The sequence below is a fragment of the Haemorhous mexicanus genome, chromosome 1 (assembly GCF_027477595.1).
Source record: "Haemorhous mexicanus isolate bHaeMex1 chromosome 1, bHaeMex1.pri, whole genome shotgun sequence".
In the NCBI taxonomy this organism is placed as follows: domain Eukaryota; kingdom Metazoa; phylum Chordata; class Aves; order Passeriformes; family Fringillidae; genus Haemorhous; species Haemorhous mexicanus.
The window spans coordinates 92,686,596-92,712,160 of record NC_082341.1 but is presented as its reverse complement, the minus strand read 5'-3'; the positions used below and the strand labels follow the sequence as shown (position 1 = coordinate 92,712,160).

Genomic DNA, 25,565 nt, shown 5'->3' with positions numbered 1-25,565 from the left:
AAAAAAAAAATTAATAATAATATCAATTTGGCAAGTTCAAAGACATTTATTGTAATAAGTCCAAATAAATGGATATATAGCCCATAAATAATTATGTGGAATGTAGGGGTGCAAGAGGAGAAAGGCATCTTCAAAATTAAACTGAAACACAGACAGTCATAAAATGTTGTAAATTCACTGAGTACAGACCATGAGAAGCTGACTGTAGGGGAATACCATGCTCCCAGCACAATGTAGACTTTTAGAAAATGGTCTCACCAAACAATCTGGCTCCCATCACACTTATACAGAAAGCAACTGAACCAAGATATCTTAAATGCAAAATCAAATGAGATTTAAATGTCAAATAGCCTCTCATAAACCACCATGAATATGTTCTGAGTGTATGGAAATATCTTGCTTTTTTTTTTTTTTTTTTTTTTTTGTTGAATTCCAATAGCGGAGCAATTAGGGTGAACAACAGTGCTAAGTAATGTGTTTTTGTGATTCAGAGACTTCATGTCATCACAGGAATTTCAAAACACAGACAAGCACAGCCGTTGTATTTTAGAGTCAGTTAATTACACAATGCTCAGAGTTTTTAAATTAACCTTTGTGATCTTATAATTGCCATTTTAATGTAAACTTAAATGTGCTTTAAGTAAATAGACATATATATATCTGAGACTTTGAAATCTATCAGGGGTAGGTTGTACCTGTAAGGCCAGTTCTGAGAAAAACTCTCCCTGGAGAGAACAGTCTGGTAGGGGCTGTACTTTGAAAACTGCAGCAAGGTAGCTGCCATGAGCTAAGAGAGGCTCCAAAATGGAGTTTAAAACATTATTGTCAAACCCAACTTTAATGCTTGCTGGTAAGAATAAGTGCTTTGTCTTCTGAGCTTTTTGATTGCTTGGCTGATGTAAATGTAAGGACTTGCATCTCTAATCAGAAGGCAAAAACTCTCCTCATGATGTGTTTAGCTTCAGAAGTCAGTGCTCTGAAATCCAAACTTGTTTGCCAGATATTTTAATTTGTCTACAGCTGTCCTTGTGGGCAGGGTGGGGCAGATGAAAGCATCCTGATGCAGAACTCCTTCCCAAGCTACAGCTGGCAGGTTGGCTCAGACATCTGCGAGTGTCTGTGCACTGGAGTGTGTGGTTGAGCCAGAGAGGGAGGGAGAAAACAATATTGAAAAGACAAATGTTTAGAAATTATTTCACTTGTCTGGTATGTAATTTGGTTTTGACTTACGAACATGTTGGGCTTTTCTAACTGTAGGAATTAATCAGAAGCAATACTTTGAGGGGAGGTTTTTATTTTCCATCTTCCAGGCTGCATTGATACCCAACGGAACATGCAAATATTCAGCAGCTTCCCATCACAAAAGTATTAGAGCAAAACATTTGCTTTTGTATGGTTGTGATTTTCTTGGCAGAGAAATTAAGAGCTTTTCTTTTTTTCCATTTGCTTTTTTTTCCTGGTAAGGAGGGTTGCCTCAAAGTACTGACATGGGACTTCATTTTGATCTGTGCTACCCAAGAAATCATTGTCATAAGAACTCATGAGAAACCTCATGTGGGTATTGATCATTGCTTTAAAGGAACGTGGGTTTGGGGGGGCATATGACCACAATGCCAAGGTAAAAGTCTGAAAAGGGACTAGTTAAAAACTGGCCAGACTACATGGCTCAAATCAATGGCTCAATATCTAACTAGCAAGCAATGAGCAATATTGGACTGATCTTGTTCAGCTGGTTGACTAAAAACCAGTATGATGAAAGCAAACTTGCAGATTCTAAACTGGAGACAAGGACAAAAATTAGCCATAGAGCTTTAGTCTAGAGTGATTCTGAGATATTTGAAGTTTTGGTCAACAGAAACCTCCTCAAGCTCGGTGAGAGATATGCAAAGTTCTGCACCTGCACCAAGTAGGCACCATTTTAGAACCAACAAACTTAATATCAACCCAGATGAAAGGCCATGAGGTTACAATAAATATCAAATAGAACTGGAGTTAATAGTACACTCTCTCCACAAATGGTATATGCCACACCTGTTTAGTTTTGGCCAGCCTAGTGCAAAAGAGGTGTTGAAAAATTCTCAAGGGCCCAGTAGCAGGGTATCAAGACAATTGGGAGTATTAATAAGTCTGTGGTAATGCCTAAAAGAAGATACTGAGTAAAGCTTACACATAATAAAGAATACAGAAGTGTAAGGCTGGGAATCTGCGAGCAGCCTACACCCAGATGAAGTACAGTTCTGAGGATAAAAAAGCCAGGTGCTTTTCAACAGTGACAAATGATATTACAGGGAGAAAAGATGACATGTGATGGTTTGAGATTTTAATACTCGATGTTAGAGAAAATATTCTCCACTGAGAAAGTCGAGTAAAACTAAAATAGAGGGATCAGCAGAAGGCTACCCATAGGTATAATAGAGCCTCCATCCTTGAAAGTTCACAAAACTTGGCTGGAAACTTGGTGACCTGATCTAGTGTTGGCAGTATCCATCCCTTCACTGGGATTAGATGATTTCCAGAGCTCCCTTCTAACCAGCATTTCTATGATTTTATGAAGAAGCCTAGTAGAAAAGTAAATGTAAAATAGAAAAGCTAGTGTGTTGCATTGAAGAGGGGGAAAAGAGGTTGAATGTGAAAGATAAAACAGCAGTGAAAAAAGCTACTCTCTTCTTTAGCACAGAAGGGGAAAGCTTGAATTAGCTAGGCCTGGTGCTGGAAAAGAATTTGTACACAGAGTAGTCACAGGGATGAGAGAAGGGAAATCAATCTACAGATGAGAAGCAGGATGCAAGGGAGAGAACTGAGGTTGTGGATCAAGCTGAACAATAGACAGGTCCACATAAATTTCTCATTTAAAAGAACTGACAGATATGTAACAAAAACACCCACACACCAAAAATCACAAAGACCCTGCATGTGAACCTGAAAAGCATCCTGAAAACAGTCGGTGTGAAAGAAACTGCTGGTCAGCCTTTGGCTGCGTCACTGGAATGTTTTCACTGCAGTGCAGCAAGAATTATTAAACCAAGCAAAAAAAAAAAAAAAAAGTGCTTTAGTGGTGCTCTGTCATGATTTAGGAATGGTATTCACCAATTTAGTACTCGAGCTAAAAAGACCATGCACCACTCCCCTTCCTGTCTTTCCAATGGAAGGCACAAAAGGCAGGGATTATGGGTCAAGATACGAACAGTTTGCTGGAAACAGCAGTAAGACAAGAAAACAGAACAGTAATAGAGATGATAATTCAAAACATCCATGGATATGTGCAAGTTTTTCTTAGAGACCATCTTGCTGCTACTTATAAGAATAATTTAAAAAATAAATAGAATGAAAAATAAGAATTAATCAAATGGTATCTGTTCTTAGAGGGGCTTAGAGAATGCTACTGAAGTGAAGGAACGTAATGTGAGAAACGATGGGTAGAGAGAAAGAAAAACATATAGCATCAGTATACATGAGAACATATAAATTTCACAAAATCAGTGAAAAGACTATTCTTTTCACTGGGAAACAGAGCCAGCACGTTGATTAAATACCAAGTTGATGAGTCAGAAAAACAGAAAATCCTAAACTACCAGTGTGAGAAACATAATATTGACTAACTCTATCTAAAAGCACTGCATTAAAGCTGATAAGACTGTATTTGGAGAAGTTAGCCCACAATTTTTGGAAGTCTAAAAAGGTTAATGGTACTGCCCATCATATAGAAGCTTAGACAGCAACTGCTGCAGAAGTCTGGTAGGATGATTGGAAATCTTTTGGAGTAAAGTAAAACTTACTTTCCTAAGCTTTTTAAGCTAATGAAAGAGTTAGCTGGCATGAGTTTTACCTAGAAGCACAGAAAGAATAAAAAGGGAAGAAAGTTACTGAAATTAAATGATGATGTTGAGGTAAACTGGACTTTAAATGAAGCCTTTTCTTTGTGTGTGTGAAGTTAGATTTATTGTTTTAAAATGAATCAGGTTCTGAAACAATCTTTCAACAGTGGAGGACAAATTAAAAAATTAACAGCTTTTCAAATTGGAATTCTGTACGATTGGAATTTTATATCTGAGTTTAATATCTCCAGCACAAAAGACTGAAATCTATGATTCAGAAAGTTCTTTCATTCTTCTTTTACTTTATTCTTGTTTCATTATCATCAGATTTCAATGCCACAACCATTCACAAAGACAAGTATATATTTCAGTTTGGGAAACTCTCTGTAGCGTTTTGGAAGCAAGGTAGGACCTAGAGCATTGATTACAGACAATACCTTCACCAGAGACTTTGCTTCTTTCAGATGAATTAAGAACACTCATTAAAAAAAAAGAAAAAGAAAATGCTGCAGTTTTTTTTGTTTTCATGTAATCTTTGATGAGGTTCTATATTTGAAAACAACAGATATGGTTAAATATAGTTTTAACATAATCCTTGTCTTTCATGGAATGGTTTAATCATGACTTTGATTCTGAAGTAGGATCCGATATCCCTCATATGTAATAAGTTGTATCTTGTAAAGTCATCATAATCAGATGAAGTCCCAGGTGACTGGAAAAAGTGAAAGATTGGGCCTATCTTTAAAAAAAAGTGTAAAGTAGGACCCTGGGAACTACCAACCTGTCAGCCTTACCTCTGTGCCCAGGAAGATCACAGAACAGACACATAGAAGCTATTCTGAGGCACTTAGAGGACAGGGACGTAATTGGAGACAGCCAGCACTTCTTCCCCAAGGACAAGTCCTGCCTGACCAACCCAGTACACTTCTATGATGGAGTGAATCCACCAGTGAACAAGGAAAGGGTTTCAGATGTAATTCATCTGGACTGCTCTAAAGCATTTGACGTGGTCTCTCACAACTTGCTTCTCACTAAATTGGAGAGAAATGGATTCAGTGCATGGACTGTTAGACGAGGAATTGGTTTAACAGTTGCATCTAGAAGGTAGTGGTCAATGCTCAGAGTTGCAAGGGACTTCAGTGACAAGTGGTGTCCTTCATATTGGGACAGGTGTTATTTCATATCTCCATTAATGACACAGATAAAGGGATCCAGTGTACCTTCAGCAAATTTGCAGATGACACTAAATTGAGTGGTCCAGCTGCTGTGTCCTGGATGACAGGATGCCATCCAGAGGGACCTGGACAAGCTTGAGAAGTGGGCCCATGAGAATCTCATGATGTTTTAACAAGACCAAGTGCAAGGTGCTGTACCTGGATTGGGGCATCCCTTACTATCAATAGAGGCTGGGGGATGAAAAGATCAAGAGCTGCCCTTCTGAAAAAGCTTTGGGGGTGCTGGTGGATGAGAGGCTGGACATGAGCTGCCAATGTGCACTTGCAGACCATAAAGCCAACTGTACCTGGGTTGCATCCAAAGCAGCGTGGCCAGCAGGCTGAGGGAGGTGATTCTGCCCCTCTGCTCCTGTTTGGTGAGACCCTACTGGAATACTGCATCCATCTCTGGGGTTCCAGCGCAGGAAGGACACTAACCCGTTGGAGTGAGTCCAGAGGAGGCCACCCAGATGATTAGAGAGATGGGGCACCTTTCCTAGGAGGAAAGGCTAAGAGAATTGAAGTTATTCAGCCCGGAAAAGACAAGGCTTTCGGGAGACCTAATTGTGTCCCTTTGGTGACTAAAGGGAAACTACAAGATGTAGAGAGACTTTTTGCTCGGGTATAAAGTGTGACAAGATAAGTGGGAATGGTTTCAAACTGAAAGAGAGTAGGTTTAAATTGAAAATCAGAAAGAAATTCTTTACTGTGGGGGTGGCAAGGCACAGGAACAGGCTGTCCAGAGAAGTTGTGGATGTCCTATCCTTGAAAATGTTCAAGGCTAGGTTGGATGGGGTTTTGAACAACCTGGGCTACTGGAAAGTGTCCCTGCCCATGGAGAGAGGTTGAAACTAGATGACCTTTAAGGTCTCTTTCAACACAAAGCATTCTATGATTCTATACTTCTGTGATTAAGATTCTTGTTCATTCAACTAATAGCCTTACATTCCTTTAGTAATTAAAGTACGAATATTACATGGCTATAAAAAAACTCCCCATAAGAAAAACAAAAGCATCAGCTTGTAAGTCCTTACCAAGAACAGATGCTGAAATTGAGTGGTTGTAAGGTCTTATACAAGTTAAGACTAATTTGAAAAATTTTTGTAATCTTTTGCAAAATATTCACTTTTTTGCAAAAAGAACGAAGGGTTGTATTTTATATACTAACACAGCTAAATGTGTTTAAGGCAAGAAGCCTTCTGCCTTCAACTTTCCAAATCCCTTCCCCCCTTCTTTGTAATTAAGATACCTGGATATATTACTTTGTGCACTGACTAGTACAAATTATGTTTTCACATAGAAATTTGATCAAGCTTGGGTATATTCAACCTATTTGGGTTTTTGCAAGGAAACAAAATCTTTCAGAGGAGACTGACCATGTTTACAAGTTAGGAATACCTAGCGAACATCCAGTGACAATTCCTGGAGGGTTTCAAAAAGCAATAAATGTTGTCTCAAGGATAAAGATAGCCAGTTCCACAACTCAATTGCTTGCAGAGGAACCTTCAGAGAATTCTTTACCTTGTGGCATTTTTGTACATTGCGGTTTACTTAGTGTTCCAGGATGTTCCTTTAATAAAAGGCCTGTTATTATGTCGAATGAATCCCAGCATGAAGTCATATCCCTTCCTAAATTGATGATAGCTGGACTTCATGGTTTTTTTGTTTGTTTGTTTTATGAGCTCAATAAAAAATAGACTAGAAACACAGAGTAACTAAATTCTAGGGATCATCTTATAAAGGTATGATGTTACTGAAATGTTAGAAATTAAGATATGTACTACAAAACAAGTAGAAATTATGACATTTTTCTCCTAGTGTTTTCTCAAGATCATCACAAGGTAAGAATTATATGATACTAACTTATTTATTGGGCTACTAGAATTATGAAATATATGATTGATTTTATATTTACTGGCCATTTAATCATGAAAAGGATGTCTGAAGGAAATTATGTTTGAACTTCTTTTGCTGACTGTTATCATTGCTGATGTTGTTATATTTCATATATGCTAAAATGTGTTCATGTTCATTCCTGAAATTCTGAATTCAGAGATAGCTATCTGATATTGCCCAGTCTGCCCAAAATTTGGACTAAACATGTCTTTGGTAATCTTAAAATAATCCTAAGAAGCCAGGTAAATGTGATGGTTACATTTCTAGCTATGTATGAAGCTATACTGTGTGAAGCAGGACACCATAATCAACAGAACATCATTCAACACATTGGGTAAAGCCTATCACAGAGATTTAATCAATTGCTAAACATGAATAATTGGATGTACATGGTGAAGTGTCTTGATTTGCCAATTAAGGCTCTCAACTTATATCACAATAAGCCCATATCTACAAGATGAAATATATGAAAGAAAATCTTATCGTTGTAATCATATTCAAATCATATTCTTATAGTTGTGGTCTGGATTAGTATAAGAAAGAAAAGTAAGAGTATTAATAATGGTTTGCACATGAAGTTTTGATCGTCTTATAGAACACCAAGTACTCATTTATATTGCAATAAATGCATATAAAATTGCTATTATCTAGGCCAGAGTACTTTGGAGATTCAAATTCAAGCAGCTGCAATAACCTTTCAACTTCCAGAGATACCACTGCTGTGACAATTATTGGTATATTATGCTTTCTAAATACTGATAGGTATAAAAATTAGAACAATTTTGTCTCTTAAATTTACACAACATGTAAATAATGCTGTGGGTTTTTTCTCATCATTCTTTATTCTCCTGCTAGTTTATCATGTGAATAGGCTCTCTAAAGCCAGTGCTGCCAGGAAACTAAAGAAAAGAAAAGCCCAAGTATAACTGAACCAATGAGACAATATAGTTGATTTATTAATCAGATAAGATAGTGAATTTCTTTTTTTTCTATCTGACATGTTTCTTAATTCTTATTACATCTTTGTTGACAAGAAATTGAGTCTGTTTCTAGATCTTTAATATTACTATCATCAAGCTTAACTCAGATGCTGATGCTGAGAAATCAGAAGAGAATGTTTTAAGAACTCGACTGACAAATAAGACATTTCCAGCTGTGTTAGGGAATACAAATAGTGGTACCCTAGGCGAGCATGATATATCATCTGTATTCCCCGTGTCACCTCAAGCTAGTCTAGCTTCTGGCTTTGCAAGAGACACTAAGGGACAGGGAGGAAAGCTCAGAATCAGAAGTATGTCTGTCTTAAAATATTTTTTCATACAGATCGAAAATATCAACACTACTTTTCACTGAACCCCCAGTTATAGAGATGAGCAACTTCTCACACTTTAAAAAAATTAATTATATACTAATTCTGCAGTGAAGTTACATGTTTTAAGGAACTATTCACACTTTAGAGGGATTGCACGATCAAACATCGAGGTAAAATTTGATAAGCAAAGTTAATTGGTCATGATTTTATTAAAGATAAGATGATGAAACTAATTTAGACATAGATTGATAGCAAAGAAGGCGTGATTTACACTAACACATTATTTATGTTCCTATTATGTGTTGAGTAGGTTCATAAGAAACCTAAAATATGTAATATACTCTGTTTTACAATTGAATTATTGTTTTCCAGTGGAACCTTTGCAAATACCTGCATGGAAGATGCAAGGCACAATCAGGATGCTACACAAGTAAGAACTTCCATGGAGATGTGGCATAAAGAGATACCTACTGTATAAATGCTTCTTTAAACATAAGTTCTACTCTTTGCAAATAGTCTTAATTACTGAGTAGCACTATGGTTCACATTAAAAAATGCATATTGTGCCCATGTTTTGCTTACAAAACTTGATAATATATTAAGAACATGCAATTTTCAGAAAAAAAAATTAAGCAAGACCAATAGCTAATAACAGTGATTGCTTTTGTAGCTTGAGTCAAACATTTATTATTTTTATGTATTTATGAATGTCAGTCAAAAATCTTTGGTAAAATTTCTGTACCTTGCTTTCTTATCCACTATAATAAATAATTTCAGAATTTATGTAAGAATTACTGCTATAAATAAAATATTTTAATCAGAACAAGAGGAAGTGGTTATAATGCAGATAAGAAATTAGTCACGCTACATAGCAAAGGTCCACAATTATTACAACAATTTATTTTCAAATGTACTTAGTTAATGGTTAAACAACCAAATCTTGTTAAAGTTGTAGAATCTCATGCTTGGAAAACAATAGGCATGGTTAATAACTGTGTTGTCTCATTGTTGAGCTAGTGATAAAGTACAGCCTTGTATTCTCTGCCTTGTGACAGATTTAGTAACATCATGATTTATAAAGGGCAAGCACTGACAATTCAGTAAGTGATCCCATTTTTTCATAATACTTAGTTTCCAATATATTTTATTTCAAAAGTAGTATTCCAGGTAGATGTGCCGGAAAATTGTTTCTACTGCATAGCAATTATGTTTCCTGAAAACTTTGAACATTCCTATGACCATACACACTGATAAGCTCAACTGAATGGACACATCTAACACATCTTTACCTTTTAAATAAAAAATATGGGGATATTTATTTATGAATTAATCTCTCATTCATTTTTGAAATTGAAAACCAGGCTCCAATATGTATTTATCAGCTTACATAAACTGAATATATATACTGGGAACGGTTTCCCTTTTATTGCTTAATATTAAGTGCTTCTTTTTGCAACACATTTTTAGACATGAATGAAGTCAGCAATGTTTCCCAGCATCACAATGCATGCCAGGTTCTGATGACCTTTTCTTGCAATATGATGTAATCCAAGGAGTCAGTGAACTACAGTATAGGTGTAACTATAATCCTTTGTGTCTTTTGAATCTTATCTCTTCCCTATCTACGAGATGTTAACAATACACTCCTTTTGGGAAGAACAGCATCAGATTAGACAAACATTGTGAAGCTTTGAACACAGAGGATCACAGTTTACACCGGGTGTTCAAACACATGCATAAGCAGTTGCCAGTCTCAGCAGGACCTCCATTGAAGCATTTTTTTTGTGAGAACAACAGCATAGAATTTGTCAAGTGATTGGCAGATACCTTGTTAGGATTTCCAAAACCATAGAAGAAAATGTTACATAGTTTCAGATTTATTTAAAATTAAAAATATAAACCCCAGTTTTGCCCAAGTCTAGGCTTAGCAACACAAGGTTCAACTTAGATAATTGCTTGGGATTTTTTTTTCCTCTAAGAAAATGTATTTGGGCCTGTAATTACAGAAGTAGGATTCAATGACTCAATGTGTGAAAACATCGGTTTTAATTTTCTAAGGGGCAGTTTCCTGTGTATCTTTAATTCAGAATAATTTCTACATATATACATATGTATATATATTATCAGAACAAATCATATGTAAGCATATGTATACATATATATATATATATATATATATATATATATATATATAAATATATAAGTGTATTCACATAAATATTCAAGAAACAATAATGTATCTTATAGGGAAAACTATATATAAATACTCTAATGTAATGATTTCTTTTTTTTGCCCCAGGAGGACAAAACAACAGAATAATATTAAATTACTTAACAGTTGCCGTTTGCATATTCTGGAAATGTGAATTGGAATGACAGCTCTGATATATCAGTGGTGGTGTGTCATGGCATGACTATTTCTCATAACAGACAGCATCACTTGCCCATCAGACCTCACCTGAATAACACAGACTCCCATTCTTGCTGAGTCTTCCAGGCGACCTACCTAGCTACTTGCTAATATTTCTGTGACTTTCATAAAGGAAATGGGAGATATCTTTATATATTTACATGGAAAATATTTATATTCCCTCCAGCAACATGTTAACAATGGCATGAGCTGAAAATGTAAATCACTTTTCTGTGGAGTAATATGAGAAATTTCAACATTTACTTTTACTTACACGTGGAATAATTTCAATATTTTAAGAAGCTATGTCACGCTAGAAAAAGATGGTAGATTATGATTGTGAAACACAAATATTTTTGTATATCACAGGAGACAGCACAGGGCACCTTATTACCCATTTCACACATTTCACAGAATCATAGAATCATTAAGTTTGGAAAAGACCCCCAAATCATCAACTCTAACTTCTGACTGAACACCACCATGTTGACTAAACCATAGCACTAAGTGCCCCATCCAGTCATTTCTTGAATGAAATGGAATGATAGCTCCACCAGTTTCTTGGGCATTCCAATGCTTAACAACCTCTTCAGTGAAAAAATTCTTTCTGACTCTATCTGAACCTCTCCTGGTGCAGAGACCACTTATTCTTGTCCTGTTGCTAGCTGTGTGGGAGAAAAAGCCAAACCCCACCTTACCACAACCTCCTTTCAGGGAATTGTAGAGAGCGATAAGGCGTCCCCTGAACTTCCTCTTCTTCAGGTTAAATAACCCCAACTCACTCAGACATCCCTGCTATGATTTACTCTCCAGACCCATCCCCAGCTTCATTGGTCTTCTCTGAACATGCTTCATCTCTGAAGAGAAAAGCCCAGAGCTGTATTGGAGGGGCTCTAGTCTGTTCCCTGCCCTTCTCTACCAGCTCAGGGGACTGTCTGCCCTGAGGATAGCTGGTCTTTCTTTTGAAGACTGAGTCAAAGAAAGCATTAGTTACCTAGACCTTTTTGCCATCCATGGTTAAAATTTGTTTTGTGCAGTAGAGCACCCAGACTTTCGGCCTAAAGAATAGCTGAATTATCTTCTCCAGATGTCTCCTGTAACAGGAAAGTTATCCAGCAGTGCCAATTATGGAGTACAGTAGAGTTTTGTGCAATGAATGGATGTTCAACTGTTAGAACTTTAGGTCAAATTCCTATAATTTTAGAACAAGGAATTGAGAGCTGAACATTAAGTCTAGCCTAGTTATCTGGGATCCTTTTCTGTGCCTTTTAATTTGTGATAATGAAACTTTAGATCAAATTAGACCACTATGGACAATCAAAGTTAGCTGAGATGAATCCCACTCCTGAGTGGGATTTCCTCATTTTATGAATTGATCATGTCATAAGAAATTCTAGTAAGATTCAATAATGATTTCACCTGGGAAGTGTGAGCAGACAACACAACACATCTCTCTCCACACTCTCTCTCCACTGCTGATAGCTGCATCACTGGATAATGAAGCTTGTTTCAGAATCGATCTTTTCCTCTTGTCTAGAAACCAGCCAACTCATTTCATGTTTCTCCATTTCGTTTGGCCTATCTTTGCTACTGAAGTCCTGAAAAGCTCGTATCCTTAACTGCTATGCAAATTGATAAAATATGCATGGTGAATCATTAAATACAAAGCATATTGCAGATAGGTCTTGGGTCCCTGACTGGAGATGCCAATGAAGAAAAGTCAGACATAGATAAAACAGTGAGCAATTAAAATATAATTTTTTCATTAAGAATGTAAAGTCTGGATATTAAATTTCATCCAAAAGCTAAAGGGTACAGCATGCAACACACAAGAGAATTAAAAAATGACTGATACTTGCAGTACACAAACAAATTAGCAGGAGCTGACCGAAAAGATAAGTGTGTTACTGCACATTAAAGTTAGATGTCATTTCCCCTAATTTAAGGGTATTCCAATTAGAGTTAACCTGAAGGTTAGCTACTTTCATCTTTATCATCTTTTTGATAGTGTTAGCACAGATGTTGTGGCATCACGGAAATTATATGCATCATAAAAATGCAGCTAATTATCAGTGAACTAGTCACTTCTCATGTAGAATTAGTTTAATATCTTCAAGAGAATGTTTGTGACCCACTTGTCTGATAATGGCATCCATTATTGACCCATGGCATGCCCTGTCTATTTTACCTTCCTTAAGCTCTAAGTGTCTGCCTGACATTGCATTTTCTCTTACTGGAGATGAGAATAGTTGGGGACCATAGGGGAGATTAACACTTAGCACCCAATGGGTTTCTTTGAACACACTGAATTTTGTACTTGAATTTTGTACTTGCATTTGGAATACGAGGATTGTTTGAACACTGCTAGCATGAACAGGATACGGAAGTTTGTGTTAATAAGAATTTTGGAAGACATTTTTTGTTTATTTGTTATTATAAATAATATATGTAAGGAACATGGTTTTAATAAGAAAATTATTATATCAAATTTAATAAAATTGAGGATGTATTCTGAAGGATTACAGACATTTTTGGCAACTAAGCATTGCTAAAAATTCGGGAGAAGATATGAAAAATAAAAGCTAAACTCAAAGAAGCTTTGAAAGATTTCTTCTCACTAGCACTTCAGTATTTTTAAACTCAGAATTGTGTTGATTTTCAGGGTAAAGCAGGATGAAAGACAGAACTTAACATATTGAATTATTTCTCTACATATTTTAAGAAAAAAATAGAGCTAAGAACTGTTCAGTGAATACATTATTCAGTGACTTTTGTCATCTTTCATTGAATAAATTATTCAATTACTTTTCTTCTCTGTATTTGACTAGGTTTATTATGGGTATAATACCATTTATTGAACATATTACTCTACAAATATGTATATTATTTGAATAAACTGTTCAATGAGTATTTTCCTCTAGAATTTCCCCACTTTTATCCTTTCTTTTTTACAATGGAATAGAATAATTTAAAATTTTCACATCTGAAAATGGAACTACTGACATGAAAAATTTGCTGAATTGAATCTGAGATTTTCTTTTCTGTACTGAAACTTTTTCATCATTTGAAAACATGGAGGTGAATGTGGACTGCATCTTATCTATTGTTGCCATGGTATTCCAAACCAAGCCATGTAAAACCTACCTGTTAAAAATTATAGCAGTCATAATAACAGACTCAAAATACAATCAGATTCTAGAAATGAAAACAATATAAGATGTCAAAAATGAGACAATACAAGCTAACTGCAACAGGAAATTTCATATGTTTAGAAGCTTGACTGATATGGCAGATCCTACTGAGACAATTAGTTGATATATTGGGATTTTTTACTTTAATATAGAATTTCTAGTTAATATTGCAAATAAAAAGAAAGGGAAAGTTGCTGTGCATGAGGAACCTTTTTTTTAAACAAATGTTTTATTGGCATGTACTGTTTATAACCTCCAGCTGGCTGAAACATTAAAAAGTACTACTTTTACCTCAAGGACTCAATCTGTCCACCTGGTCACTAACTGCCCTATGAATCACCTAAAGGTTACATGTTACAGCTACATTAATAAAATGCATATTAAGAAAAATGAAGTTAATAATGGACATTGAAACATCTTTTGCATGCAATACCTTTCAGCCAGTCACTGTGTCCTTTGCAAGGAGACACTAAAGAGTTCTGCAACAAAAATTAGCAAGTCAGAAGGTCCTAGGTAATATTGCATTAATTTACTGTGTGTAAATAATCTGCTGGAACTTCATCTTTGCAAGGCAGCACTTGTGGAATTCACTTCTGGGAACGCAGGATTGGAATGGATCTTCTGAGTGAAAAACCGTCTTTCTTTAGGTGCAACTTCTGTGTTGTGCATTTCTATCATTTTTCAAATGTCCATTTAAGATGGTTCCAAACTGGGGTTTCGGGTTGTTTTCTTGTAGCATTTTAAAGGCTGAATTAGAACTGTACACTCTTGATGGTCTTTCTTAGAATTCCAACCTGTCTTTTCTTAGGGCAATTTATTCATGAGCTAATACTGGTCATTGTTTAGCTTAAAAAATCTCTTTTCTGTCCCTGATTTATTTCTGTCCTGATGAATAAACAAGAACAATGAAAACACAGAGAGAAATAGAATCCTTTTCAGCCTTCATTGTATCAGGGGAGACAAGTAGGGTTTTTTTTTCTTTCATGTTCTCCTTGTAGGAAATTTGTAATGTAATCAAAACAAGTAGCAAGAACAATATATGTATTTAATATGTAGCAGATCTAGCCATGAATAAGGTATCCATTATGTGACCATCAGCTAGTATGAATAAAAAAGCCACTGCCTGCCACAAGGCACTAAAGTTCAGATCCAAGAAAGGAACATAAACACCATTTTATGTAGCTGGGGAATGTGGGTTTTCTTCTTTCTGTTAAGTGAACAAAACTCCTCAAACAAGGAGGACACGTAAAATGTCTATCTACAACCACACATGCTGTGGTCTTTCAGGACTTGCTTCTCAAGGCAGAAGCCAACTACAGAATGGCAGAATGATCTCCTCTTCTATTTGGCATCCAAGCTGCCAGCAGTGCAAAATTCAGAGCCAGATGGAGGCAAGGGGGAAAACAATTATAATTCTAAAGGTTGGTAGCTGAAACCTTTAATAGAGATATTCTGGGTTGACATTCTGTTCTGTGTCTATTCTTTTCGTATGGCATCATCTATGATGGACGCTTTCCCAAATTTAATGGATCCTGTTGGTAGACATACAGATATAATCCCAGATGTTACAGGATGCTATCCTTGCAGTTTGCTATATTCAGAAATCTATGTTAGATGCCCAGGTACTGTAGTCCCCACTCTGTATGACTCATGACTCATACAGATATACCAAATAACATGCAAAGTAGCCAATGGACTGCTTTGTTTGTTGCAGGAAATCAACAACAAAAAATTCTGATTCCGCTGAAAGCATCCTATCTTGACGAAAAATGCAAATCTCGGATAATATTTTGGAACAGATTTGAAGGTCTGATGGACATAACCTCACTTAAAGAAATTGCAGATGCATTTTGCAGCACCCCTAATAATTCAGAGCCTCTACTATAATTAGATTTGATGAGCCAAGGTTTGATACTGTACTTTTTCACTATTTTCTGGGTTAGGACATCAGCTTCTTAGCCATGTTTTTGCCAAAAAAGTATTGATCAAGGAAGACTGTTGACTCCTGCTCCATAAAAGCAAGGCCTTCAACAAGGCAGTGACTGGTGAATACCAAGAGCTCTCCACCTTTCCAGCCCACTCCCTGACTTAGTTTCATATAAACAAAAGTGTTTTGCTAGTGGTTTTGAAGAAATACCAAGAATAGCTCTTTTATCATAAAGAGCTTTTCATTATTGAAGAAAAATGACAAGAAGAGATCACACAATACTTGAGTGCAAACTCAAGGTGAAAACCTGGTTTAAGTCAGCAAAGCTTGGCTTACACTATCAGCACTTGGTTCACTAACATTAAAATTTCCTATGCAATATCATATATAGTAAAGGACTTTTAAGCCATTCGAGGAAATAACAAGCCTCTAACAGCAGGATGATACAAGAGATAAATATTACAGCACTTTCCCCAATAATATCATAAGCCAAAAATAAAAAATACATACAGTGAAAATTTTGATATTTTTACAAAAATCACAAGCAGTGAGCCTTTCTTTCATATTTAATAAAGATCTTTCCAGTCAGCTGCAGCTGACGATAAGTATAATATCTTTAAATGGTTAATCCAAGGATCACAGCTCAAGTGCTTTATGTGGTTAGGAGCAAGGAAAGCTGTTAGTAGACTCAGTGTGCATTTCATAAATCCAAGGATTTTTTTATTCCTTTTTTCGTTTTTTTTTTCTCTTTTCGTTTTTCATTTGGCTTTCTACTATATCTTAAATGCTTTATTTTTCAGAGGAGAGATAAGACTTGGTTCTTCACATAAAACTACAGCTTAGCCATTACTTAGTCTTTCTATGTTACGGAAAAGGTCCTGTCTGTGCACAGATGTCTCAGATTAAATTGTATCTCACAGTCCTTACAGTGCTCAGTACTAGATGAACTGCCAAAAGGGCCGTAGGCAAGAACTAAATTGCTTTGGTTTCAGTACACAGTGAATTTGGCTCAGACAAGCTGAATCAGTACATTAAATGCGAATCCCTCACAGATTTGAAAGCAGCCTTTAGCACAATTATTGACTGTGAGTGATGATTATGTCTAATTGAAGGAGACTTTTGCTACCTGTAGCTCAGTTGGAGTCCATGAGAGCCACAGCAAGGCACTGCATCTTAATTCAATGTTCCAGCTTGAAAGAAGCAATTGAACCTAAATCCTGAAGTGTATACACATGGTCGATAAACTTTAATAAACTTTACAGGTTCAGTAACTAGACTGAGTGTACATAATTCAATTTTTTAATTCAGGAAGGGAAAATAGCTAACAAGTATGTTAGGCTACAGTAATGTATTAGTTTCATCTCATGCAGAGGCCCTCTCAGTAAAAGGAAAAGATATAGTTTCATGCTTGTCTTTGGAACAAGTCATAAATCTGCTGTTCTATACACTATATTAATGCTCTACAGGTGGGAGATTACCAGGTTATTTGGGTATGACCCAACTTCAAGTAAATTTGTGAGGAAAATAAAATAATTTGACAATTTTGCATCTTTTGCTATGGAAGTTATGCCAGTAATAAAGAGAAATGAATGCTTTTCTTAATAGATTCTGCCTCTCTCCCCAAGACTTTTTGGCATGTTTTCATGGTATAACAACACTGTTGTACAAAAAAAAGATGTTATTCTATGTCTCAATCCTTCCAAAAAAGGGTTATTGATTTTTCTCAGTGAACAAAAATAGATATTCTCAGGGGCCCTACAATTAGAATTGTGTTATCCCCCTGTTCTATAAAAAAGTAAAAATTTTTCAATCTGTTCACAGCAAATATCTCTTTCCCACAAATATGTGATGTGATCTATTAGATCTTTTCTAGGCTTAGATTAGGGTTCCCTTCCTGCCATTATTATAACATTCACAAAGCTCTTTGTGACAATGCAATTTTAATATTTTCCATAAGCATGCAACTATGTGAACCATGAAAACTTTCCATTTAAATTACTCCCTTACTAAATAATTGATATAAAAGGCAAACATGAGCCATACAGGTTGATTATTCCCTCCTTCTAGGAGGCTTACCTGTTATGTAGGTCTCAGCTTTTAGCAAAGAAAAAATTAATTTGAATCTTGTCTTGAAAAAACAGTGTAGCTCATAGGTTGCATGAGCAGCAGGGAATGAAGGATGTAAAGAGTGGTCTGTGATAACATATTTTGGCAGAATCCTTCCATAATAAACAGGTCATGAAAAGCCTTGAAATTTATTGCTAAGTATCTATAGTTGTTACATGCAGATAAGCCCACAACACCATTTTTATTGAGTCTTTTCAGGTTAACTACCCCAAGATTGGGGATTATTAGAACTGGGTATGCATCCTCTCTCCTCTTTCCTGTAATTTCCTAGACTTAAAGCAATGAAAGCCAGCCATAAAGTGGTCTGCTAGCAGGAAGGTTTAAATTCCCAGCACAGACTGCAATATCTTGGGCTGATAGATTAACTGATTGTGACACTTTGAAATTTTACAGGTGGATAAAATTTATGACCAACACTCTCCCTCTTGCATGGTTTCCAGATATCTGATAGGAAGGAAGAAGCATGTTTTTCCAAAATTTCAAGGAACCTACACAGTAGTAGCTTTCTCTGCCTTATGCTTTAATTTTTGGATTCATTATCACAAAACTCATTTTGTCTGTATTTATATCTTATCTGCTTTGTCCTTTTGTTATCTTCTGGATATGCTGTTTCTTCCACTCTTCAGATTTTCTAATTACAACTACCTGCATTCAATTTTTCTAAACTTTACCACCACCATCTTTATGCCTTCTCACATTAGTCACTTTAACCAAACAGTCATCTTCTGTTCCCCTCAGCAATGGGATCTCAGTATTCTCTACTAAGTGCCTTGCAATTAATGTCCCTTTTTTTGTAATTCCAGTTTGCCTTCCTCTATTCCTTTTATGTCCTGGGTCCGCCATACCACCACTCTTGGTCTCATTCTTCCCTCAATTTTGCCTCTTATTTCCCTGGATAGTTTTCTTCCAACATTAGTCATTTTCCTTCTCCTCTCAGGTGTGCAATCTCCCCCTATTTTGTCTTCTCCCCTCTCTCACAGTTTAGTATGGCAAATCCTTAGCACTGACAGAAGAGGTGAGTAGATTTCTTCAACTCAGTCTGTCTTCCAATAGCACTTCACCCCATAGACACCAGTAGAAAATTTATAGGTTTTTTTATTCTGTGGGGATATTTTATACATAATGTACTCAGCATTCCAAGTGGTGGGGAGGAAGAACATTATTTGATCAAATGAGATGTCATCGACCTGCAAAATGCAATTTATTCAAGATTTAAAACGTGCTATTTATGGTATCTTATCCAAATTCAGCTAATTCAAGATTCAGCTAATTCCAGCCATTTTCCAAAACACAAAGCTGCTAAAGCATCTGAAAGGAAGGATGCTGGTAATTTTAACAGTGAAAAAAAAGAACCTAAACTGACAAACATAGTTTAAATAAAAACAAATCAGAAAAATCAGGCATATGGTATGGAAAACTTCAGTGTGAAGAAGATGTGTCCAAATTACAAGGAGATAGAAATGTACTTTAAAAGGAATATCAGGGAACAAACCTTGCTTGTCATATTGTTCATTATTCTGGCAAGTGTTCCTTTAAAGAAAGGGGAATTTTGGCTGAATAGGAACATTGGGAATTAATTGCATTTTTTTTTTCCTTGATATGGGGTTGGTGAAATGACATTTTGCAAATAGTTGAAATGTTATGTTTTGATCCAGCTTTCATCTGGAAAATTTTGAATGGTGACACCAAAATAACATTGCATTTTAGCAGTCTAACATCAGAAAACAAGTATCTCACAAATAAACCATGCAGGACATTAAGAAGCATCTTAGCTTAGGATATCAGATTATCACAGGTGGGATCTTGAACCAGGATCTTTAATAACTGCCAGAGAGTAAATTTATGTGGAAATTTACGGAATTTGTCTTTTTCCTTTCTCACTATTTCTCCTTTCTTTTTTAAAACTGTAACCTATAAAATACTTTCTTGCAAAAATTCACGTTTTGTAGAAAGGAAAGTTACAGAGTGATTCAGAAAATAAAATGTTGAAGAGAAACATAAAGCTGTTGCAATTTAAATAAAAAAGCATAAAAACTGTGACAAAAGGAAAGAGGAAATTTGTGTTATAGTTACCATATATGTTGGAGCCCTGTTGATTAGAGCATCTAAGCTGTCATATACATATATATAGTACCAACAATGAAGCTGTCAAAACTCCATAGCACACTCCTGTTTTTATTTTTTGATGCTGTTGAAGCAGTGTTATTATTTTTTATCATGCTTATTTGGCATTAGCTGAATTTTCAGAAAAAGGTTGAACAAAAACTTTGTGACCGTTCCCCAAAATTAATTTAGGGTTTTTTGGGGGCTTTTTTTGGTTTTTTTTTTACAATCTTTTACTATGCTACATTTTTACTATATTTAGATTTAAACTAGAGTGGCTTGGCTTGAAATGCACAATTGACAGAGAAACGTCATTCACGGTCTTCAAAATTACCCATTTCTTGACATGACAAATGTGTTCATTTGGTTTCTGAAGGCCTGGTTCTTTGAGATAGAGTTGTCCATTTTATAAAACTGAGAGGCTTTATAACATTGCTAATCATATATCTGAGAAAAGAGTAGTTATGGAAAATCTCAGATTCTGCTTTTCCAAACTGAGGTACCATGAAACCAAACCTGAGGTGTTATATCCACAACCAGATCCAGAAACCTCACACAGATATTTTGTTGAACACAACTGGGCAGGAAGCCAAGACTTCCTGAGAATGGCAGCAGATCCCATTTCCTGGTCCTCACTAAATTTTGAAGTCAACAGAGCCAGGAACTGCTTTCTTGCACAGAAGCAATAATGTCACCAGGGACCAGTTACATCGTCCCTCTCAAGCAGAAGGGCATGCTGAAATACAGTCAGTGTCTGCCAATAAACTTAATCTCCTATTTAGAAAACAGAGAAACGTTGCTCAGAGAAGTTGTTGTTTGCCCCATCCCTGGAATTGTTCAGGGCCAGCATGGATGGGCCTTTGAGCAACCTGTTTCATGGAAGGTATCTCTTCCCATGGCAGTGGGGTTGGAATTGGATGATCTCTTTAACAGCCCTTCCAATCCAAACAATTCTATGAATATCACTCTTGAAATATTAAAATTTGCCCACACATCTGCTGCTCAGAACATAATTCTAAAATCCACTGAGACAATTCTTCTTTGAGAGTGGGTCACAGATGTAAAACACAGCTTTTCATTACCAGAAATTACTTTTATGCTAGGGAAAGAACTCTGTGAAGAGGGCCACAAGGTACTAAGTTTCAAATAATATTGGTTAAAATTATTCTTTCCCACAACATATAGTTAGAAAAATCTTTTTTGTATCAATGTGTAAAAAATGACAAACTTTTCTCTTTGAGATTTTAATAAAAATTTAAAACTGAGCAGCAAACTCTCTAAGTCCTATTTACAAATTCATCAAAAGATTGTGTTTCATGGAAATATTTTTCTTCATGACATATTGTATTTAAAAAAAATTAAAACAGACTTTGAAATATGCTATTTTGAAAGTTAAATTTGCCATTTTAAAATTATTTCTATTTCATTGCCTTTATTTTATGTCATATCATATTATTAAAAAAATAAGTCTGAAGCAATATATTTCAATCATTTTAAGAGAAAATATTTAACAATGTGTTTCCATTTCATTAGAGGGAAAAAAAAAAGAATATTTTTCTCTGTAACATAAGATCTAGTTCTCACCCAGCTATGTTTTTTTTGTCCCACAGGCCCTAAGCACCCCTCTACGAACAGATGTGAGCAACAAGGTTTTTCTTTGTTTACAGCATTGGATTGGGGTTTAACTGAATTTAATTATTTCAAAATATATTTTTTATGTGGTCAGATTTGCTCAACACAGTCTACCTTGGGTTGCTTCTTTTCACTTCAAAAATTCTAATGGGACATCAAAGTGGCATGTGGTAATTATGCCACTGAATGTGTGTTATTAGTAAAGATTAGATTTATGTCAACTAACGGGTAATAAAATAAAACAGCTGTTAGGCTAGAACTGATACTGGTATAAATGGTTGCTGGTATAAATGTTACAGTACAAGTGGTATAAATAGTATACTGGTATTAATTATTACAACATTTATAGCTGCTTTTTGAGGTCCCAGGAAAATATTAACATACACTTTAGACGTCATGTTTGCATTAAATATTTGAAGATGAATTTGCTTAAAGTTTTTAGATATTGGTGGGAGAAAGGCAGGTATTCTATCTAAAAAGAAAAAATGTGTTAGAAACTAATGGCACCTTAAATCTGGTACCAGCTGCTGGATAGAGAATGGAGTTATCATAAACTTCTAAATTCTTTCTAGGTTTAATCTCCTTTAAAATTGTAATTCTTATAATCAAAACTAGAATTCATGGATTTGTTCAATCTACTAGGGATATATACAACATCCAGTGTTAATAATTGTCTAGATTAGACCTGGGTTTTGCAGATAAATATTTCATGCAACCAGCAGTATCAGAAGGAGTAAGTGACTGCGCATGCTCAACTAAGAAGTGCTGAAAAAAAATCTGTCTTTCAGAAAGACTCTCAGCCCTTTCTCAGAAATCCCATACCTTTAAAAAACCTTGTATTTTGTGGATTTCACTTTCTCAGTTGTGGGGTATACATCCCAGTAAAAATTTTCTTTGTCATCTAATAAACCACCTATCTCAATAATTTATCTTAATTAATACTGAGAAAATGATTGGACACTGAAATCCAGATAAGGTATTAATAGCACAATAAACCATTTTAAGTAATTCTGAATGCTTTTTTTTAGAGTGTGGTTCTTTAGTCTAACTATACTATGTGTATACCTAAATTGAATTCTTTGCTCCCTAGCAAAAGTTTCTGAATTACCTAACGTAAAAGCCAAAGCCCACATCTGTGGTCTTCAGCAAATCTTCACACTCTGAAAAGAAAGAGTCTGAGATCAGGCATGCAATTTTGCCTGTGAAAGAACAAATAACTTGAACAACCAGGCTGAGCTGCTATAAATATACTCAGGAGCCTGATGATGGTGATGATGGTGTGAATTCTCATCCTCAGACGCTTGCTGATTCTTGGGCATCATGTTTTCTGTCTTATATAACTCTACCAACTATTCCCAAACAAACAATTCCCAGATAACTAAACCAGAATTACACTTAGTCATTCTCTTATTGCTCTTTCAACTAGCTGTTCATGCTTTTTAAAAATCCCCATTGCAAGCTTTAAAGCCAGTCATGTTCATGGGAGCAGCCTAGCACCATCTCTACGAAAATGGCATTTGTTCTCTAGGCATCATAAGTTTCCTTGCAGTATTTTAACAATTGGTTCTATTTTTCTGTGCCAGTTTTAGTCCAGATCTAGCTCACATCTCTTTAAGTCCAGATCTATTTTCTCTATTTTTAAGATTCTTTTAATAACCAAGATAAATAAATTCTGACAGGAGAAGCACTTTTTTATAGCTAGTTTGAATTTCACAGAGTATAACCTTATTACATGGAGGTGTGTGTGTGTCTCATGGTGTACAAATAAAGGTGAGGTTAACACTTTTCATATAATTATCATTTTCATTTTAGCAGTGTTATATCACATGCTGTTTTTCTCCCAATATTTGAAGCCTAAATTGTAAAATTTGAGAAGTCATCTTCAACTAGAAATTCTGATCAATAAGAATAATGTGATATGGTCTACTATATAAATAGTATAAACAGACACCTTTAAAAGGTTTACAAGCAAGTGACACACAAAAAGAACTCATGGAAGATTTAAGACATTTACAAGTTGTGATGATGCTTTTTTATTCCCAAGTTTAGTCATTTAACACTGAAATAGTGGACATTCACTTCCACTTGTGAACTGACTTGTGACTACTTCATATTCTGTGAGATTATAGCTCAAAATCCAGAAGACAGTAACAAAGCATGGCACTAAGTCTGGTACCTGCCTTTTTGCTTAGCTAGTGTTAATGATTTCCAGAAAAACAACAACATGTCTGAGGCACCGTGGCTGGTCCCAGGTGGAAATGGAATTTTCCTGAACATTCCAAAGAACAATATGTATAGAGCCCAGACTTCAGCAGGTCAAGCTAATCACATTAGGCACATTACACTCTACTTCCGGAATCACCTTTGCAATTGATTATAAATACAATACACGATTTGTGTTGTGTCAACACTCATCAAGCTCTAGAATGCTTAAAATGCATCCCCAAAAAACCCACATATTAAACATACATGTGCATGGTCCAGAAATTATTATTTTGTGCCAAAGCAACACATGAAATTTGAATTAGAGGTAAGCTTGGATAGAATAATTAATTCTTTATGGAATGAGCATGGCTTTTCATGCCCGACTTCTGGGACAATGACAGAGTTTAAAGAATGCTATGGACAACTTGAAGAAAAATTTTCAATTCTGCATTAAATGCGTTACACAGCACTGATACCATGGACACCAAATTCTGCACCATGGGACAGAAATACAGAGTAAAATAGCTTCTTTGCAGTATTTCTACGTTTTGCTTAGAATTTAAGACTGATTTGATATTTTGGAAATATTCAGTAGGTGGCTACTGATGCTAACTAATTTCATTAAGGGGTTTATCACTTTTTACACCTGCTGCTCACGTTCATTATTTGACTTGCTGTGAACAACAGCAATTGTTCCCTTGTCAGGGAATCTCTCATCCAGCAGAGAGTCTTATCACACGTCAGTGGCCCTAAGAGGCAGGTGATGGGGGAATTGGTTTGGTAAAAGTGTGATAAAAGTGTGACATTCCACTTAATAATTATGTTTTCATAAAAGCAGAAAATTCCATGTTTCACTAGCACCATATAATGGCATCTGGAAATGGTTTTGTTTCTAATCGAACCATTTGAGGTCTATGCTCAGTATGAGCAATTGTCATTCTGCATTTTAGGAGGGGCAATCGTAAATGTGCCCAATGTAAAGGTTCCTCTGACCCAGAGCAATGAGGGCGTTCCCAGCTCTGCTGTCATGATGTTGGATAAAAGTTGTTCTCCTGTATAAACAACTCTGCCCCCTTCATACATTTACACAGAAAACTGGAATAATTCCTGGATTATTCCAGCTGGCTTTCATTGTGTCTGAAAAAGGTTAAGAATGCACAGGCAGCTTTTTATGTCTTTCCTACCAAGTGCATGTCATTTTGGCAGAAAGATACAATTTGATAAAGGCTCCTTATAAGAATTATTATGAGCATTTTATTTTAGAGGAGGGAAAATGAATAACTGTTTTCCTTTTCCTTTGTGGCATGCAAACTCCCTAACATTTACACATTATGCAAACTTCAAGGAGAAAGCAGTTAGCATGTCAGAGAACCAGCAGTGATAACACTTGAGCAGAGCAGTCTGCAGCATTCTCTTTAGTTTCACGACAGGCACATTAGTCTGGATGTTAGCTGCTTCTCCTTAATTGGATTGCTTGCATAAATTGCAATACAAGGTGGACATGTGATAGCTTTCTTTTTCACCAATCAGTCATGTCAAGAGAACCTTATGTATTTTATATAGAAAGTAGAAAAAATGATAATTTGAAAAGATGAGAGGATGGTGCAGGGTAAAAGCTGATATTCTTCCTTTATAACAGATAGCCCCAAGTTGTAGAGGCCATTATTTCTTGCATTTTCAGAGCAAATGAACTTGACAGATGGCTGTGTCACCTAAACCCCTACCTACCAACT

General features: G+C 35.7%; 1 long non-coding RNA gene across 1 annotated transcript in view; it reads left to right on the top strand.

The window, feature by feature from the left end:
• Positions 1 to 8,817, top strand: part of LOC132332190 (uncharacterized) — an 89,435-nt gene extending 80,618 nt beyond the window's left edge. Inside the window, exon 6 of the long non-coding RNA XR_009487813.1 lies at positions 8,610 to 8,817. This is a non-coding gene — a long non-coding RNA (uncharacterized LOC132332190). The remainder of the gene's footprint in view (positions 1 to 8,609) is intronic.
• The last annotated feature ends 16,748 nt before the right edge of the window (positions 8,818 to 25,565 follow it).